We start from the raw sequence: 6,776 nt of genomic DNA, 5'->3' as shown, positions 1-6,776 counted from the left end.
AATTTATATACTTGAGCTGATGGTTTACTTAAGTATATATATTCTTTATAAACAGGACTCTTAACAGTACATTCAAATTATAACCTACACTTTTACAGCATCCCCATGGAGTTCATTTTTAAATGAATGAATGAAACAATGCCAGTGAGGCTACAAAATTTCTCACCCACACCCCCTACACCAGCTTATCTAGTTCTAATGCGCAAGACTGACATAGATACAAATTGCAGCTGCTTAAATGACAACTACTGTTCACTGCATGATATTTGGTGAAATAAATGCAGGAGCATGAAACCCATTAGTGCCATGTATCCAATACATTACATTTGCAAAGACTTAGTTGAGGGAGGAGGAAAACTCCTCTCCCCAGATAAATACAGGTTTTAAAGTTATTATTATTATTATTTTCTTTCAACAAAATATCTATTTTTTTGGAACATTTCTATCTGATGGTATCCTGAAACTCAATGAAATACCTCAAGGCAAGTATTTGTTCTCTATTTCCTGTTGGAACAGTGCAAGAATGTTCTTTGCCTTATTTGAAGCAAGCAGCAAAGATGGCAACAACACATAGGTGATTTCACTTCCTTGGGGGAAAGAATGTCCAGTATATATATTTAATATACATTTATATGCTGTATAATTAAAGAAGCACCTCAAAGAGATCAACAGGCACTGATGAGCACTTATTTTTGGAAGGAGGACATAGAACAACACTGGAGAATCAGAGGTGAGGTCCTACTGAACCGCTCCCATGGACAGCCCCGAACAGCCAGCTGTTCAGACTAGAACAGCAGTCCTGTGGGTTTTACCTTGTTTAGCTTCCTATAGATGCAAGTAACTGCGAAGCATGGGCAGACAAATAAAAAGTAAAAATTAAAAAAGAGAGAGATAAACAACCACACAGTACATATGCTGTTTCTCAGTAAGAGAAACAACAGTAAGTTCTTTTTGTGGTCTTTCTCAGGCAGTTCAGAAAGCAATTGTGCTGAATAAACACTGATTTGGATGAGGATAGTTTCTTTTTGCAATGTTTCATTTGCTCCATGATCCAAAACTGTGAGAGAATCAGGCCAGTTATACTGAATATGAAGATATTACAAAGAAGAATCAAGTGATTTAAATAAAATAAAATACTGTTAGTGTACTTATGAGTTATCTAGTCTGCCTCTGAATGAAAATTCAAATGCAAGTAACGCTAGCAGTTTAAGTAAAGCCATTCACACTCTGTAGAAGCGCGATTACCTCTTCTTCCTTTCATGAAATAAACTACTACTCCTTTCAAGTCAATTTACAAGAGTCTCAGTTTATTTAAAACAAACAAGCAAAAACCTCCACCTCCTGTAGAAAAAAAAAACTTCATTCAAAACAAATCTATCTAGACAAAAGGCCCAGTTTCCCTACTGCTATTTGTTAGGGTGGAAGAAAAACAGTTGTCTGCAAGATTAGTGAAAAATAACAACTTCAGAGAGCTAGACATGCTGAAATGTTTCAGTTGAAATCAAACTCTGAGAAATTTTTTAAATGTTTTCAACACATCAGCATGAAGCATCGACCTAGTTGGAGTCACTTAGATCTAAAGCAAATGCACCAATTGTTTTCACAGCATGCTTTTCTTCTTCAAGCTGCAACAGGCAGACTGGCAACCGCTGTCTGGAAAGGTTTTCAGCCCCCTGCCTTGGTCTGCTGTAGCCTATGACACGATCAATACCAGGGTTAGAAGGCAGAGGAAGCCAAGGAAAGATTATGAAGATGAGGTGAGCGACAGAATTACCTTACAGGATCTGTTCTCTCTTCCTGCCTCACCCTGAGCCTTTTCTGCTGCAGACAAAGATGGGGAACCATTCTGATTCCTGTGCTTTGAGAAAGAGTAGATATGATCAGAAGGCTGCAGAAGACCACAGACAGCACTCTGCAGTTTGGAATATTATTCTCAAAACAGATGCAACACGAAAGGAGATCCTGCCTACAAATATCTTTTACTTTGGCAAGGTGGGATGGAGACAGTGCTAAAGAAAGCTTTTCTTCCATTAATCAGCATAATGAACATGCACATTAGGAAGAAGCTCACTGTGAAATAAGATTTTAGCATTCTACTTTAATAACTTCGTGTCAACTCAGCTGGTACCATCTGCATACATCTCTGCTGTGGCCTATCCAGTAGAGACCAGCATCTCTCAAGCAACGTCCCTCCCTCTGCACTGGTGCATAATGCAAACACAATTCAGACACCAGTCCTAGTTAATAAGCCAATGCACAGGTCAATTTTTCTGCTGTGTTTTCTGCTCTTTTCAATTCTTCAGGTACCAGATTATTACAGAATTGTTACTGTGACCCTAACAGCTCTTGTTAGAGACTTCATGATGAAAAATGGAAGCCCCTTACCGTAGGCACTGTGCCATTCTCCTGCTTTATCCCATGACCAGTTTGTGGAGATAGGTGACTCAGCTTGAACTTAATGTAGTATTGTGAGAAGGGTAAAAGGAACCTATTCTTCAAGGGAAAGGAGAAGGGGAAAAGGCCCTGTTTAGGCACTGCTTCTTCTTTTCAGTGGAGCATTCAGAAGAATCCCAAGAGAAAAAACATATTTGGATATTAATAATGTGCAGCAGCCAGAATATTTCTGGGATTCAGTCAACTCACATTTATATTGTAAAATGATAAAAGAGAGGAAATGGAATGGAGAACAGAGGAAAAAAGTAAGCTTTCTTCCCTTTTAGTGACATGAATTTTATATATATATATACACACTATATTTATATATATATACACACTATTTACTGCAGATTATGTAGACTCAAGCTCAATATGTACCACAACCACAATAGCCCTCCTTAGACCCACTGCATACTCGTGTACGCATCAGTCCCTAGTGATAATGGAATTAACCCCACTGCAGCATCATTGTGCTGTGCATAAAAGTATGGGCTCTGAGCAATGCTTCATTCCTAGAAAACAGCTCAGACCCAGAGGAAAACGCAAGCCAGCAGACAACGAGGGACAAGCCCTCCAACCTGCTTCATGTTCCAGAAGGCTCTTAAACCTATGACATAATATACTGGTGAGAAACTTGAACTGACCATATTGGCTAGCTGAAGTTCTGATATCTCTAAGAACCAAAACACAGTGGTTATACTTTTAAAACTACCTAGAAAACATGTAATCACATTGTCATCTGACAATTAACACGTGCACATTTACTCACTACTACGCGAGTAAGTACCAGACTCAAATCATAATTCTGCACTTAAAATGTATGGAATTTGACTCAGTCTCACATAGAGTCTTAAAATACAGACATGACCAGGGTCTCTCATCCTCTCAAAATAATGCATACAGGTAACTCCTTGACTGGGAGGTCCTGCTGGCAAGAAATGAATTTCAGCTTCAAAAATCAAGGCCGTGAGGGTATCATTCACAAGTGAGCTGTTTTCTACCAAAACACAGTCAGAAACAACGTGGCAAAACAGGAGATTTAAGCCCCCCACTTCTTGACAGTCATTGAAAACTCCCATTGCACACTGGTGAGACACAGCAGACACCAATGCCAGCACGACAAGGGCGAAGGGAGGAGAAAGATGGCAAAGCACCTTGCTGCACGTGGCAGAAACACAACCTGCTCCTTTAGGACCCAGTTTGGAGACATGCTCCCACTCACAGGGGTACAACTTCATATGCTGATGGTATGACATTTCTGGAGGATCTTCTAAGGTCTTTCATCCCCAACTCTTCTGGCACAGCATTAGTACCAAATTAGTTCCTTCTGAAATCCACAGCTTTGAGAAGCTTCTGTCTCCAGGACAGTGAAAGCAGAGCAAAGAGGCTGCCTTCAAGTGATCATAGCTACCTACGAACATATTAACACTTCTACATCTTTTTTCTGATAAATGTTTGCCTGGACAGTTTATGAAAATATGTGGGAAGCTATAGATTGAGAACTTAAGCTTTTTACTACTTGCAAAATTTATCCACTATTACTTATTAAATATCTTAAGGCTGTCTATTTTTATCTTTTTTCTTATTACTTCATCATTACACAATACAGCAAGCCCAGCATCAGAAAAGCAACACCTATAATTTCATACAACTTTGCCTAGACAAAGAACAGGCAGTCTGATAAAACTGGTTAAAAAATAACCAACCCCAGTCCAGATACCAGTATACATATATAGCAAGGAACTTCTTGACGTTAAGAACAACGCAAGCAGAACTTCTAGAAGTAGTCATTCTCATTCCATGGAAGTCCTGTTAGCAGCTGTACAAAGGACAAAAGAACACTGTATAGCAGTGGGAATTTTTCACAAGATGCCTTCCTCTTCTCCATTATTCAACTCATACAAGAATTGCAGGATAGCGTGTACTTGTTCTTTAAATACTAACTATACTAAATTTAGGGTATTTTTAAAAACATTTCTGAAGGGAAAACTATATTCTCACATAGCAGAACTTTCAATCCCAATAAAAAGCTTTAAAAACAAGATAATAGTTTTCAGCAATAATACTTTTTCTCCATTTTAAGATGAAACTGTTCTATGAAACACCCATTCTCCTTAGAAAGAGAAGAATTAGAGTACTTCAAACCCTTCTCTTTGGTACATTGTTGTGTTCAATGAATATACAGGTGTTATAATTAAGAAACATACAAGAGAGTTTGGCTAAGCAGGTTAATGCACCAAAAGGAATAGAGAAAGGGCTTACCCTGGTCCTGGGCTCACTGGAAAACTCCAAAAGGAGGCATCTCCAGAAAGAGATCCTTCCCCACTGGTAGGCAGCTCTTTAATGGGGTCTAGGAGAGGTGGAGCCAGGCTCATCCCTTCCAGCAGCACAGGTGAATGCAATTCACCTGTGCTCCCAGGTGACTCATTGCTTGCTTCAGGTGATCAATCAGAGGTTCAGGCAGTGATTCAGCAGTTCCCATACAACTGCTTATGACAATTTTTATTAAGTCAAAATATGACAATCTTTGGAAATCCATTTGCAAGAACTAACCTGCCACCCAGAATTTCAAAAGCAACTTTTTATACAAGTATTCTGTCTACAACTGCTATCATTCCTCCTAACTTAGGTTATGAAGACTTTCCAGCGTAGCTTACTGACCTTGCTTTTCTTTATAGTCTACAGATAGAAATAAGGTTTTAGAGTGATTCAGACTTTGATGTATAATTTTTAAGATGCCTAAGTTAGAACAGATGAATGCCATTCAATAAATTACACCTCAGAAGATATACAGATACATATCAAGAAGAGTCTATCCATAATTATAGGCTGGAGGAAGAAACTTACTGACTGAAAATTACAAGATTCATAAAACATATAAGTACATCTGGAAAGCTAAAAACTCTTTTAAAGTTACCCTATATTACGTAGATGGAAGTGTGCCAGACTATTCTTCCATTAAAATATGTAATAGTGGAAGTACAATATCCCTCCAGTTCCCAGAAATATGTTGCAGTTATATATTGGTCTCCAAATAAAAAAAAAAATAGAAAGTATTAAGTCTCTCATTAAGGGGATGCTTGCAATGATTTTTAATCCTTTCATGTAACATTAACTCTACACTAATCCCTAAAATTGGGATAATTTTTATTTGTGTAGCAACAATGTTTTTATGTGATGAAAATTACAAACTTCTGAGGGGAAAGAAAAAAATGCTGAGATGAAGCCAGTTAAAGGTCTGGAGCATAGGTCTTATGAGGAATGACTGAGGGAAGTAGGATTGTTTAGTCTGGAAAAGAGGAGGCTCAGGGGAGACCTTATCACTCTCTACAACCACCTGAAAGGAGGTTGTGGCCAGGTGGGGGCTGGCCTCTTCTCCCAGGTAGCTAGTGAGAGGACTAGAGGTGATAGAATTAAGTTGTGCCATGGGAAGTTCAGGATGGAGATCAGGAAAAATTTAATGTTAGAAAGAGTGGATAGGCATTGAAACAGGCTGCTCAGGGAAGTGGTGGACTCACTATCCCTGGAAGTATTCAGGAAACATTTAGATGTTGTACTGAGGGACATGGTTTAGTGAGAAACACTGGTGATAGGAGGACAGTTAGACTGGATGATCTTAGAGCTCTTTTTCAACCTTGGCGATTCTATGAAACTATTTCTGGAGGTTTTCAAGAATCATAGAATCACAGAATGGCCTGGATTGAAAAGGAGCACAATGCTCATCCAGTTCCAACCCCCTGCTATGTGCAGGGTCACCAACCAGCAGATCAGGCTGCCCAGAGCCACATCCAGCCTGGCCCTGAATGCCTCCAGGGATGGGGCATCCACAGCCTCCTTGGGCAACCTGTTCCAGTGCCTCACCACCCTCTGGGTGAAAAACTTCCTCCTAACATCCAACCTAAACCTCCCCTGTCTCAGTTTAAAACCATTCCCCTTGTCCTATCTCTATCCACCCTCACAAACAGCCGTTCCCCCTCCTGTTTATATGCTCCCAGAATCACAGAATGGCCAGGGTTGGAAGGGACCTCAAGGATCATGAATCTCCAACCTCCTGCCACATGCAGGGCCACCAACCTCCACATTTAATACCAGCCCAGGCTGCCCAGGGCCCCATCCAACCTGGCCTTGAGCACCTCCAGGGTCGGGGTATCCACAACCTCTCTGGGCAGCTGTTCCAGCACCTCACCACGATCTCTGTAAACAAGTGAAGGAAATGAAGCATCACAGTAAATGGTGACGGGTTGACAGTTGGATTCAGCCATGTCCAACCTGTGGGCTGCATGGAGCCTGTAGCAGCTAGCAATTAGCCCTGCCCCACACCATAATGGTGGTGGCTCTGC

At 40.2% G+C, this 6,776-nt stretch overlaps 1 long non-coding RNA gene across 1 annotated transcript; it reads right to left on the bottom strand.

Annotated features, from left to right (window-relative positions):
* Window positions 1-987: 987 nt before the first annotated feature.
* Window positions 988-4,742, bottom strand: LOC109368344. Its single transcript, XR_004160187.1, has 5 exons — window positions 4,699-4,742; window positions 2,852-4,255; window positions 2,386-2,493; window positions 1,775-1,853; window positions 988-1,693 (listed from the first exon to the last, which is right to left on the bottom strand). It is a non-coding gene; the product is annotated as an uncharacterized LOC109368344 (long non-coding RNA).
* Between the last annotated feature and the right edge of the window lie 2,034 nt (window positions 4,743-6,776).

The sequence above is a fragment of the Meleagris gallopavo genome, chromosome 6 (assembly GCF_000146605.3).
Source record: "Meleagris gallopavo isolate NT-WF06-2002-E0010 breed Aviagen turkey brand Nicholas breeding stock chromosome 6, Turkey_5.1, whole genome shotgun sequence".
In the NCBI taxonomy this organism is placed as follows: Eukaryota; Metazoa; Chordata; class Aves; order Galliformes; family Phasianidae; genus Meleagris; species Meleagris gallopavo.
Note: the sequence above shows the minus strand (reverse complement) of the source record. Positions and strands in the feature narration are given on the sequence as shown.